Source organism: Salvia splendens, chromosome 20, assembly GCF_004379255.2.
Source record: "Salvia splendens isolate huo1 chromosome 20, SspV2, whole genome shotgun sequence".
In the NCBI taxonomy this organism is placed as follows: domain Eukaryota; kingdom Viridiplantae; phylum Streptophyta; class Magnoliopsida; order Lamiales; family Lamiaceae; genus Salvia; species Salvia splendens.
Window position 1 is genome coordinate 20,307,719 of NC_056051.1, and position 13,403 is coordinate 20,321,121.

Here is a 13,403-nt window from a genome sequence, read left to right on the forward strand (position 1 = left end):
TGGGGATATTGAAACCTCTATTCAAAATTAGTAAAAACCAAAACTTTTTCATTTTTGTCCACTAATGATTAGAATTAAATAAAACTTTTTTAATTTCCTCAATATTGAGACCCCACAAATTGGCAATTTTAACTTTTAGATCAATACGTTATAACTACGGTTTTTAAATTTATTGGATTGTATTTTATATTTATTATTAATCAAAGTAATGAAATATGAAAAGACGCTAAAAATGAGAAAGAAAATTAAATGATTGAATTAAATAAATTTGTATTATATTATTAATTTCTCACAAACTCCATGCTTCATGTTGCGCAAGCAATAGACGTGGGAAAGCAATGCATCATTATTAGCAGGTTTTCAAATTCCATGCTTCAATTTTAATTGTTTTATGAAATTCAAGTTTTTTTCAATAGCCAATGAATTCTAATATGCCTAAGAAAAATTGCACTATAAGAAAAATTGTAACTTCATAATGTTGCTCTTGAAACCAGTTAATGTAGTTCTAGTCGGGTGATCTATAAGTGGTGATGAAACACACGATCGGGTCTTCTCTCTGGAACCCGATTTCTGATACAAAACACCCAACCGAATTTTTCGTGTGAATGGAAAAACACCCGGCGCGGTCTTCTCTTTGGAGTCAGCCTCGTTCGCTCCCATTTTGCTTGTTTCTCACCTTCAAAACTCCAACAAACTCATTATTTCATCTAATTACTGACTAAATGGGTGAAAACCTATAATAAATACCTTAATTCACAAAAAATCTTGGCCTAATCACCCTCTAAAAACCATGAGTTTGTGAGTTACGAAACTGAACACCGTACACAAACACGCATAATTTAGAATACCTTCGATCTCTACCAAAACTTTTAAATAAAAGGTAACATATGTATTTGTTACTTTAATATTTACATGCGTGAAATCATAGCAATTTACAAATACAATAAATGAAACAAATAAGAAACCACCTATATCATGTCGTTATTAATATAGCTGATAAATAATAACTACATTACATAATGATTTCAGAATAATATATTATCCCACCCTAATTTTTTTTAAACGACTAAATAAATAATTCAAATACGCTAAAAATAATTTAATAAAATTATTTATATTTTTTGAAAACAAATTTTTCATAAAATAAAATATAACTACCTTTATAAAAAATGTAAACAAAGAGAAATTACAAATGGAGAAATAATTAATTCATAAACATCAACTGTTGCTAAATACTATAAGTAGCCTCAGTATATAGAACATAACATGTGGCCAAGCGATTTATTCTGGAAAATCAAATCAAATAAGAATGGATTTCAGAAGAATGTCATTAGCATGAAAATTAATCAAATCACTAATGTGTTACTAATGAATTACAAATATTTAATAAATTACCTTAAATTGTAAATTAAATCTTTGCCAAAAATTTCATCGCCACTTTGATACACGCTGCCAGGCTCGAGTTCGATGGAAACGGTCACTTAGTGGAGAAAGTCGTAGTGTTTTTCTATCGATATTTTATTTATAAGAGCTGAATGATTTGATGATGTATGATGATTGAACGATATTTATAGAGGAGAAAAAGTTGCAAGTAGTAAAAAAATTAATGAGATTAATGTGTGGGAAGAAAAAAAAGCCTAGAAAGTCATTGAGTTTTTATAACGGCTAAGTTAATGCGCAAAAGTTTGATTGTCCATTATTATTAGTGATTGCAATTGCATTAAAGTATTATATCAATTATCTATATTGCTATGATCATCTATATTGATCATATTCTTAGTTGTAAAAAACTCCCGCAATCAAACGTAACTGCTGTATTAACATCATTTAATATTTTGAAATTTTCCATAGTTCCATATGATCATCTATATATCATATTGGTGCAGTGCTCAATTCATTAGGTAACTGTTATAGTCCATATTAAGTATTTGTTTAGTTTATTGCTTAATAATAAGGTAACTGTGATACTAAGAAAACACTTCAATTAGTCCAAAACTTATCAACATTTCAAATTCATATCCAAAAAATTGATGAATATTCTAAATTATGGTCAAAACTCATTATTAAAATAAAATGATTTTGGACTTGTTTCAAATAAAATGATTCATTATTACAAAAATTCACATTTATTTATTTTTAACCGGGAGGGATGCATATTCGACTTATTTTAACTAAATGATTCATTATTAAAAAATATACAATGCATTTATTTTACTTTATTTATTTTATTTTATTTAACATATAAAATAAGAATGCACAAAATCTCTGCCTAAAAAATGGGTCATCTCCCATGGCCGAAGGAATGAATGAATTATCATTGATTGGTTATCCCTTGTTTAAAAGCTTGATTCGTGGCAAACATCTATTTTATTCATAATGGCAATACTCCATAAGTATCATACGATAATTCATCCCATTTCCATTCGGTGACTATTTAATTCTTATAAATACACATTTCATTTGAATATATTTTTATTACTCGTATTACTATATATCAATATTATCTTATACTACGCCATTTAGCAATTGAACTCGATAGATTTAGAACATAAATTATCTTAGTACTCTACAAACTAAATAAATAATACGCCGCCGAATAACTTATGAGCGGCGCGCGTTTTAAACTGCGCAGCTAGGTTTTATATTCTCACTCACACTTGCATAATCAGACATTCAGTTTATTGGATTAATTGTTTCTCTTTCGATACAACGACAAGGAGATATTGGTATTGCTGCCTAGATCAATAAGTATTATTTTTATTTTCTATTTTCGTTGTTTGTACTATTTCTTTAGCAGTTTCGTTTATCTGAAGCAAGACGATTAAAGGTTTTGGCTTTGTTTACATTTTCATTTGTTTCCTGGGGGTATTGATGTCTGTTGGCTTCGAGAGTTGAACGTTGAGTTGCTATGGATTGTTCTCTGCTGATTTTGAGCTGTTCAACTTCAACAGCTTATTTGAAAAAAACAAAAAAGAGTAGTATTTTATCTAATTTGAAATGAATTTGCCTATTGTTATTGTGATGGATTGGATAAAATTCAGATGTTAATTCAGAGAATGAAGACAAAACTATTGTGTTAATATGGAATAATTGTACACGTAAATGTTAATGTCAGGTATCTGAGGTTATATTGAGGCCTTTGAAATGATTGTGTTCTTGATGGAATGTTTCATTGAATTAGGAAAATTATCACTGCTGCGGGAGAGAGAGCATGCAGGTTTGTGGGGGTCTGCAATCATGAATTCCATTCAGCAGCCTGTTGCAAACCAAGATATCAGCATTCCTTCAAACTGGATGGGTGCCATTGGAAGCCCGAGTCATGTTAGAATGAGTTCGTTCAAGCCCTTGTAGATCATCACAACTTGAAGGGAGCTTAGTCACTGGGAGGCCGCCCTTTTCTGCATCTGTTCCTGTACCTGAAATTGGAGGTATTGTTTATGTGTAGCAGCTTTTGTGGAACAAGATACTGTGGAATGCTCCTTTTCCTTCCGTTCTCTTAGTATCTGCATGTGTTGTTGTGATGGATTGCATCTCAATTGTTATGCTTTGTAAAGTGATTGAACAAACAATTGTTTCTTTTTTGGTTTGGTTGAAGTTAGAAGTTGTTTTTGTTGTCATGAATTGAAATGATTAGGAGCTGCGAGCAGCTTGTGGACAATGGCTTGGAAGAAGTTGATCCAGAGATTCACAGCATTATTTAACAAGGAGAAGAATCGTCAATTTAGAAGCTTGGAACTTATTGCTTCAGAGAATTTCACTTCTCGAGCTGTGATGGAAGCAGTTGGCTCTTGCCTCACTAACAAGTACTCTGAGGGATTACCTGGCAAAAGGTATGATTAGAATTAATTTTAAGGGGAGTTCAAACTAACACTTTCGCATTGCTTAGCATTCTGCTAGGATTCAACTATCCAGCAAACATTCGTTTCACAGCACTGCAGCAAAGATAGAATCGGTAAATCAAGACAACAAAGCCCCGCTGTTTTTACTGAATATAACCAGAAACCGAACTTGCAGAAACTATAGACATAATGTATGAGCATGTAGAAAGAAGCTGATGACTAGAGGTCGATTCAAATTCCGAGCTAAATCAACAACCTATGATACTACCACAACATTTTGAAGAAGCATATGCACAAGAAATATTGCAAAGAGATAGTGTGAAACTGGTAGAATGAAAAGCTTCATGCTGGGGAAAAAAGAAAAAAAAAATAACTCAGCTGAAGTTTCTCACTAAGAACTTGGTGTAGAATATGAATAGCACTGGAAAATAAAATTGGTTTACCTATATTAAACATGATATGTTCCATTTCCTGCTTCCCTGGTATCGCAACAACACCTTCAGGTTCCACATTCACAAGAACAGACATGTCGCCGTAAACCAAAAAAAATACCAAAATAGTTAACATCCGCGCACAGAATACAAGGGCACACGTTTACAGGTAGGACAACCTATTAACAAACCTGTTCACCAGTGAGGTGATTCCGTCTGTTTTGAAAATTATCTTTCCAGTATTGAGCAATTTTCTCCTTGATTCAGACCCAATCCGGGTTACCGCTTTGTATTGTGCAAAGAAAAACTGGCGGGCATCTGTTATCCCTTCATCTAATTAGGAATGTTGTCAACGAATATTAAATGGCAGTCATATATAAATGATGCACATACAGAAGCAGGATATGACATCTTCACTTCATACCACGTCTGGGGTTTTAATCCCTGCAAGTGGTAGAGGCGAGCACCATTTCGAATCGGCAAGGTTTCCTTGAAAAGCTCCTCGCCAACACGCAAAACTTTATCGTTCATCGTGCCAAATGTTCGGAGACTGTTAAATATGCAAATAAAGACAGCCACGTATATCATCATACACTAAGAATACATATAAATGTTTTAATTGACAAACTTTATAGTAAAGATTAGATTATTATAGTTAAACCCCTACTAACTAGAATAGAAGTCAGAATCAGGTTGTTGTGATGACAAAAGTGTAAACCGGAATAAAGCGAGTTGAATCAATATCTGTTTCCCTCACCATATCCATCATATCTCAGTTTCTCTTACTCAACAGTGTAATAGAAGAGCCAGGATGCAAATAAACAGAGTATGTTTTCTAAGTTTTCAGTTTAGCTTAAGATGGAACTAATTTGATGAATATTAGAAACACATAATTCACATCACTTTTTATACAACAGGTCCATCTCATTCTCACAACTATGCAATCTAAGCATTAACAACTAACTAGTAAATCAATAGGAGATAAATATTCTCAAATCACTTACACATTTCCATAACTGTATGGTAGACCACTAAGTAGTGTGATCAGAGAGCATATGAATAACCACTCAAAGCATTTCATGTTTCTCATGGATACCTGAAAAGGAGCTGAAACTCAGAATCTGGCGTACAAATTAATTTGAAAAAAAAATCAGATAGGTAGTTTGCAACATTTCCTAAAAATTACATCTAAAACCTCAGTAGTCCAATCTCTATATACCATATAAAATACAGGTTGATAACGCTTCTAAAAACAACAGAAATAAGCTTGGCAGCCGCTTTTTTTGCCGCCAAAAATTCTTTATGGTATTTTCGTTACCTTCAATAAATTTCAGAGCGTTGTTTATTTCGCATCAAAATTTCAGTATAAAATAAGGAAACAGAGAGTAGAATGATTCAGATGAGAAATTGAGTGATGCGCGGCGCCTACAAAGATCTCTTTCCATATCCTTGGGCAATTCGTCTCTGTATCTCCGACGTTGCAAAAGGAAAACAGAAGCGAAAAAGCAAATCCAGAAAATGACTTGAAAAAAATGAAACTATGTATACACTCTTTATTAGCTGGTTGATGAATCCGCGAATTTCTGATGTTAGTAAATGCTGGTAGAGAATAAAGACTACGACACAAAGAATTTACGTGGTTCGATTTACTGAAGTAAATCTACGTCCACGGGAAGAAGGGAGGGCAAGATTGTATTGCTTGATCTGGGATTACAGCTTACAACACAGACTTGCTATATGATATTTTATCTCTAGAGAGCTTAACCCTTTTCTATCTGATCTAAGTTCTATTTATACATTGAACTAGGATCGTGGTTTGCAGCCCCACTAACAAGATCGTGGGTGAGCAATGAACTGCTCAATAACTGCTTCGTACCACTAATAGATCGTGGGTATAGTGGAGGTCGTGGAGGCCTTTCATGAGTCCACTAACTCCTAGTTCGGTCGAATACTGAGACCGAACTGCTGAATTATTGCCGAGCAGCTTTTGCCGAGCTGAGAGTAGAGCTTGATGCCGACCTGAGAGCAGAGTTTGATTGGTTGGCTTTTAACCGAGCTGTAGGCTGGGGCCGAACTCTTTGGTTGTGCCGAACTGAACTCTTATGTCATGGCCGGACTGATACTCTTTAGTCATGCCGAACTGATACTCTTTCTTGGGCTTTAGGCTGATGGGCTTTACTGCTGTTGGGCTTGTTTAGTACGTACTCCATCACTACCCCCCCCCGAAAAGCGAAGTGAATCACTTCGGCATTCTGGATAAAGGTACGGGGTAAGTTGATGTTTGTCCTCGGTCTGATGAAGTGAACTCTTCTTTGACCGGAATTGGTTTGTGTCCTAATTTGGCGAGTTTTATCGCTCGGATCGGACTTTCCGTTGTCCTAATTTGGCGAGTTTTATCGCGTGGATCGGACTTTCCCTTGTCCTAATTCAGGCAAGTTTTATCGCGTGAATCGGACTTTTGTTGCAGTTCGTTTCAGACGAAGTGCTTGATTTTTAAGCCGAATTGTGGTCTTGTATCCTCTTTAGAAGCTTGGACTTCACAATCGTTGGCTTATTGCAGTTCGTTTCAGACGAAGTGCTTGTTTCTTAAGCGGAATTGTGGTCTTGTATCTTCTTTAGAAGCTTTGACTCACAATCGTTGGCTTATTGCAGCTCGTTTTAGACGAACTGCTTGTTTAAGCTGAATTGTGGTCTTGTATCTTCTTTAGAAGCTTTGACTTCACAATCGTTGGCTTATTGCAGCTCGTTTCAGACGAACTGCTTGTTTAAGCTGAATTGTGGTCTTGTATCTTCTTTAGAAGCTTTGACTTCACAATCGTTGGCTTATTGCAGCTCGTTTCAGACGAACTGCTTGTTTAAGCTGAATTGTGGTCTTGTATCCTCTTTAGAAGCTTTGACTCACAATCGTTGGCTTGTATATGTTCTAAGAAGGGGATCAGCCTTCGAAGAACAAGATACCTCAGTAACATTTGTAAGAGACGACACGCACAGAGACAGACAAAACACACATAGACAAAACGCACATAGACAAAACGCACATAGACAAACAAAGACCAAGCAAACCAAAGAAAGCACATTGACCGAACAGGACTCAAGACTGACTGACCGGACTGTCTCTTACAAATGGAACTTCTTGAGGTTGGAAATGTGCCATGTTCGGGGTACCTGTTCTCCTGACATGTAAGCCAATTTGTAAGACCCTTTGCCGAGGACTTCTGACACCCGATACGGACCTTCCCATGTGGGTTCGAACTTGCCCAGCTTTTCTGCTCGGCTTACTTCGTTGTTTCTCAAGACGAGATCTCCCACTTGAAATTGCAGCTTCTTCACCCTTTGGTTGTAATACCGGGCTACTTGCTCCTTGTACTTGGCTGCTTTTATGCATGCCAATTCTCTTCTTTCTTCGGCAAGATCTAGCTCGGCTCTCAGTCCGTCGTCATTCATTTCTGCTGAGAAGTTTAGAGTTCGGGGACTGGGTATGCCGATCTCCACCGGAATCACGGCTTCAGTGCCGTACACAAGACTGTACGGAGTTTCACCGTTGGAGGTTGTGGGTGTAGTTCGGTAGGACCATAGGACTTGAGGGAGATTTTCTACCCATTGTCCTTTGGCTTGTTCTAACCGAGCTTTTAAACCCTTTCACCAGGATACGATTTGTTACCCTCCGTTTGTCCGTTTGCTTGTGGATGAGAGACCGAAGTGAACCGCTGTTGAATATTCAGCTCTTGGCACCAATTCTTGAACGTCTTGTCGGTGAACTGAGTCCCGTTATCCGAGATGAGGATGTGGGGTATGCCAAATCGGCACACTATGTTCTTCCAGACGAAATCCAATGCCTTCGAGCTCGTTATCGTAGCTAATGGTTCAGCTTCCACCCACTTCGTAAAGTAGTCCACGGCAACGATAAGGAATTTCATTTGCCGAGGAGCTTGTGGTAGTGGTCCTACTATGTCTATACCCCATTGCATAAAAGGCCAAGGGCTTTGCATAGTGGATAGATCGGTCTGCGGCATCCTTGGGACATTTGCATGGATTTGGCACTTCGGGCATGTCTTGACGAGCTGCACTGCTTCTTGTACCAAGGTTGGCCAATAATATCCCCATCTTAGAACTTTTTTAGCTAAAGCTCTAGCTCCGATGTGGCTGCCGCACGATCCTTCATGGACTTCTCTGAGAATGTAGTCCGTCTCTTCTGGTCCTACGCACCGCAATAACGGCTGGAGGTAAGACTTTCTAAAGAGGACTCATTCATGAAGTTCGTACCGAAGTGCTTGGCACGTGATCTTCCGAGCTTCTCTCTTATCCTCGGGCAATTGTCCTTGATCCAGATACTGCAAGATCGGCGTCATCCAGTTCGGCGAGCTGGATACTGAATGTACCTCGGCTTCATCAATGCTTCGATGCATTAATTCTTCCGCCTTTGAGCTCGGATCTGAGGCCAACTTACTTAAGGTATCTGCTCGGCTATTTTCCGCTCTGGGAATGCGGATTATCCGAAAATAGGAGAAACTTAGGCTGATGCTTTGCGCTTTGTCCAAATACTTCTTCATTCTCTCGTCACGAGCTTCACTTGTACCCAACATGTGATTTACTATGACTTGTGAATCACAATGGACTTTGAGAGATTTGACGAGCAGACTTTGCGCTAACTGGAGTCCGGCCAGGAGGGCTTCGTACTCGGCTTCATTATTAGTAGTGGGGAATAGGAACCGAAGTGAGTAGGTTACCTCGTGTCCGTCGGGAGCGACAAGTAAAATACCAGCTCCACTTCCCATCTTGTTTGAAGCTCCATCTACGAATCCGCTCCAGCAGTCCGGCGGCTCTACTTCGGATTCCAAGGGCTGTGCTAGTTCGGCATTTTCAGAATTCTTCTGTTCGGCAATAACAGGAATTGCTTGATCGAACTTTGCTTCTGCAAGAAAATCTGCCAAGGCTTGTCCCTTGATGGCTTTCCGAGGTAGGTACTCGATTGAGTGTTCTCCCAGCTCTATGGCCCATTTGGCGATTCTGCCTGATGCTTCTGGCTTGGTCAAAACTTGCCGAAGAGGCAGATCGGTTAAGACGCATACCTTGTGAGCATAGAAGTATGGCCGCAGTCTCCTTGCTGCATTTACTAACGCCAGAGCAATTTTTTCCAGAGGTTGATACCTTGTTTCTGGACCTCTTAATGCTCGGCTTGTAAAGTAGATGGGAAACTGCTTTAGGCCTTCTTCTCGTACAAGCACCGCGCTAATGGTTTGATCGGATGCCGCTAAGTATAAGAAAATTACTTCGGCATCTGTTGGAGCAGAGAGAATTGGAAGCTCGGCTAAATAACTTTTGAGCTCGTCAAAAGCCTTTTCTGCTCTATGACTTCAGAGACGTTTTAGTCTTCTCGGCAGGGAGAGCGTCAATAGTTAGGATTACTCCATCATATTGCGGCTCGTTATCGTCTTCGGGATCCTGTTGCCTTTTTGGATCCTGAGGAGCGCAATTCGCACCTCCCTGCTTTTTGTTCCTTTTCGGCTGCTTGCTTTGGTATTTTTTTAACGTCCCTGCTTTCACAAGGGCATCAATACCTGCAGCCAAATGTCGGCACTCCTCGGTATCGTGACCGTAGTCTTGATGGAAGGAGCAATATTGATCCTGAGGTCGGCGCGCGGCCGATTTCGTCATCCGCCTTGGTTTTTCGAACATATCGGAATGTAGTTCGAAAATTTCCGCTCTTGACTTGTTTAAGGGTACGAACTGAGCGGGCGGCTTCTCAGGATTGAGACGTGGCCCCAATCTGCCTTGTACCGGTGCCCTTTGAATTCTTTCAAAAGGAGTTCGGCGAGGAAGCCTCTGATCGCTATGATCGGGCTTCTTTTCGTCTCCTCTAGATGAGCTGTCTAAAGACCGTTTTCGACGGTCTGCCTCATCGGCACGGGAGAACTGGTCCGCAATGTCCCACATCTCTTGAGCTGTTTGCGGACTGCATTCCACGAGCTTTCTGTAGAGAGCTCCGGGCTGGATTCCATTTTGGAATGCCGAAATGACAAGCAGATCGTTGAGATCGTCTACTTGCAGGCATTCCTTGTGGAATCTTGTCATAAAGTCGCTGATTTTTTCGTCGCGACCTTGACGAATGGAAAGCAGCTGAGCCGAAGTGATTCGGACTTCCGCTTTCTGAAAGAACCTCCTATGGAATGCATCCATTAGATCTTGGTAAGATCTAATGCTGCCTTGGGGGAGGCTATCGAACCATCTTCTTGCGTTCCCGATGAGCAGCTCGGGAAACAGCTTGCACATGTGGACCTCGTTGAGACCCTGGTTCGCCATGTTATATTGATAGCGTCCCAAGAAATCATGAGGATCCACGAGTCCGTCATAGGTTATCGACGGAGTTCGGTAGTTCCGCGGCAAAGGAGTTCGGGTGATATCGTCCGAGAACGGAGTCTTTAATGCTCCGTACATGGCGAACCCGATATTTCTTCGGTACGGAGGAGATGGAGTTCTCCTGTGGTTCCGGTACCAAGGAGGAACAGGAACATGTCGGGGTTGAGGATTCTTTCTCCTGGAAGACACGTCACTACTGCGGTAGTGACTTTCATGTCTGGATGAGGAGGGAGAATCCGCCGTTGTCTTCTCCGGCTGTTGGCTCTTCTGCAGGAAGGTTAAGAACTCCTCCTGCTTCTCGGCCAAGAACAGCTTGACAGCTTCATTTAAATCGGGCTGCTGGGAAGACTCGGTGCGATGACTCCTGGAGTGGTTTGTTCCTTCTTCGTGAGAACCGGAGGTAGATGTCTCCCGAGGCCGTTTTTCAGACCTGCGAGCTGGACTAGCTTCCTCACGGTTATCACGAACGGTATTACGGGTAGTGTGTGATCTGGTATGCATTTTTTTGGGGTGGAAAAAGGGTCAAAAATTCGCTTTATCACAAATTTGGTTCTCTGTTTCCCACAGACGGCGCCAGTGATGAATCCGCGAATTTCTGATGTTAGTAAATGCTGGTAGAGAATAAAGACTACGACACAAAGAATTTACGTGGTTCGATTTACTGAAGTAAATCTACGTCCACGGGAAGAAGGGAGGGCAAGATTGTATTGCTTGATCTGGGATTACAGCTTACAACACAGACTTGCTATATGATATTTTATCTCTAGAGAGCTTAACCCTTTTCTATCTGATCTAAGTTCTATTTATACATTGAACTAGGATCGTGGTTTGCAGCCCCACTAACAAGATCGTGGGTGAGCAATAACTGCTCAATAACTGCTTCGTACCACTAAATAGATCGTGGGTATAGTGGAGGTCGTGGAGGCCTTTCATGAGTCCACTAACTCCTAGTTCGGTCGAATACTGAGACCGAACTGCTGAATTATTGCCGAGCAGCTTTTGCCGATCTGAGAGTAGAGCTTGATGCCGACCTGAGAGCAGAGTTTGATTGGTTGGCTTTTACCGAGCTGTAGGCTGGGGCCGAACTCTTTGGTTGTGCCGAACTGAACTCTTTAGTCATGCCGGACTGATACTCTTTAGTCATGCCGAACTGATACTCTTTCTTGGGCTTTAGGCTGATGGGCTTTACTGCTGTTGGGCTTGTTTAGTACGTACTCCATCACTGGTTAAAGCTTTTAATAGCATATTTACCTTATGAACTCTGAATCTACAGGCAGCTCCAATCACTGAGTAGAGCTGTTTCCTCTCAGATTTGGTTTAAGGTGTAGGTGAATTTAGTTTAGGGCATTCGATAAAGAAGAATCGGATGAATTTGCGGAATCAATGCGTGAGGATTGTGGAGCAAATGACAATATGACTATAAATTAAGAAGCAGAATTATACATGTTTCAATAGAGATAAAAGAATAAGGCATCTCAATTCAATATGAATTCCAACCACGCACAATGCTAGTAAGATCTACCTTCAGCCCTTCATGTTGGTTTCTGGATTACAAGAGATAAGAGCCGGGCGTAATACAACCCAAAAGAAGGAATACAAAAGAGGAAACTGAACTAGAATGAGATTACAAATGTAAAAACGAAACAGTAACCGTGAAAAATGTTTGAGCCGAGTCGAGGAGGCCTCTTCCCGCAAGACGAGATACGCCCCGGTAGTGCTCTTCGGTTTGGCGTGTCGTCCCCAAAGGTAAAACGGCTACGTCTCTATTGATGCAGCACCGCAATCAGTAGAGCTCCGGCGAACTGGATGTAGGAGAGGGCAGAGCTTCGACAGAAAGACAATGCAGAGAGGGAGAGAGCTTATGCTGTAATACTTGTGAATGATGTAGTGTAATGCATGGAGTGGCTAGCCTATTTATAGGCTCAGTCCACTTCTGTGGGTCAACAGCCATGAAGGCTCATCATGGCAGATTTGTAACCGCCGACGGTTACGAGCGTGTGGCAGGAGTGTGCCATCCGTGTGTGGAGCGTGTGGATTTCTCACGTGGCAGCCGTGACTGTGCCTCGCTTGACGACGTGTCAAGCCACTTGGATTGCTGACTCGGCGGTGGTCCAAAAAGAATAGTTTGGGCCAAGCCCCAAGCCCAAAGACCCATTGCCAAGATCCAAGTCCAAGTCTAAGATCGAGATCGAGATCGAGATCGAGCCCGGGCCCGAGGCCCGAGGCCCGCGAGCGCGAGCGCGAGCGCGAGCACCGGCTCGGGTACGGGCTCGGGCTCGGGCGGGCGGACGGCGGCGGCGCGCGTGTGGGCTCTTTCACCCATCTTGGTCCACTATAATTATTAAGTAACATAAAGTCACTTAATTTATACACATTAAAAGATGTGTTAATCCTCCAATGTGAGATAATTAACACTAATTAATTATTCCCTAAGCTCCAACTCCAAGCTTTAATAAAAGCTAATTATGCCCAACTTTAATCCACTATTTCTCACTCACCGGAAATCGGATTTGAGAAAGTGAATATACTACATTTATCTACGTAAAATGTAGATCGACGCTATGTCATTTAATTTCACAAAATTAAATGTCTCGTCACATTTATTATTTGGTCAAAATCCATTGACCGGGCATATTTAATACCATGATTTCTACAATCCCCCACATGAGTGGAAATAGCCGAATGCATATGCATGCAGACACAAGCTCAACCCTCGAGAGGTATATAAGCATAAGGATAGGTAGTTGTTGACTTTGAACCCTCCATAGTCGACACC

General features: G+C 40.6%; 1 long non-coding RNA gene across 1 annotated transcript; it reads right to left on the reverse strand.

Annotated features, from left to right (window-relative positions):
- Window positions 1-4,565: 4,565 nt before the first annotated feature.
- LOC121781987 lies at window positions 4,566-12,106 on the reverse strand. The gene is made up of 4 exons (XR_006046231.1): window positions 11,879-12,106; window positions 5,275-5,366; window positions 4,664-4,820; window positions 4,566-4,588 (listed from the first exon to the last, which is right to left on the reverse strand). It is a non-coding gene; the product is annotated as an uncharacterized LOC121781987 (long non-coding RNA).
- Between the last annotated feature and the right edge of the window lie 1,297 nt (window positions 12,107-13,403).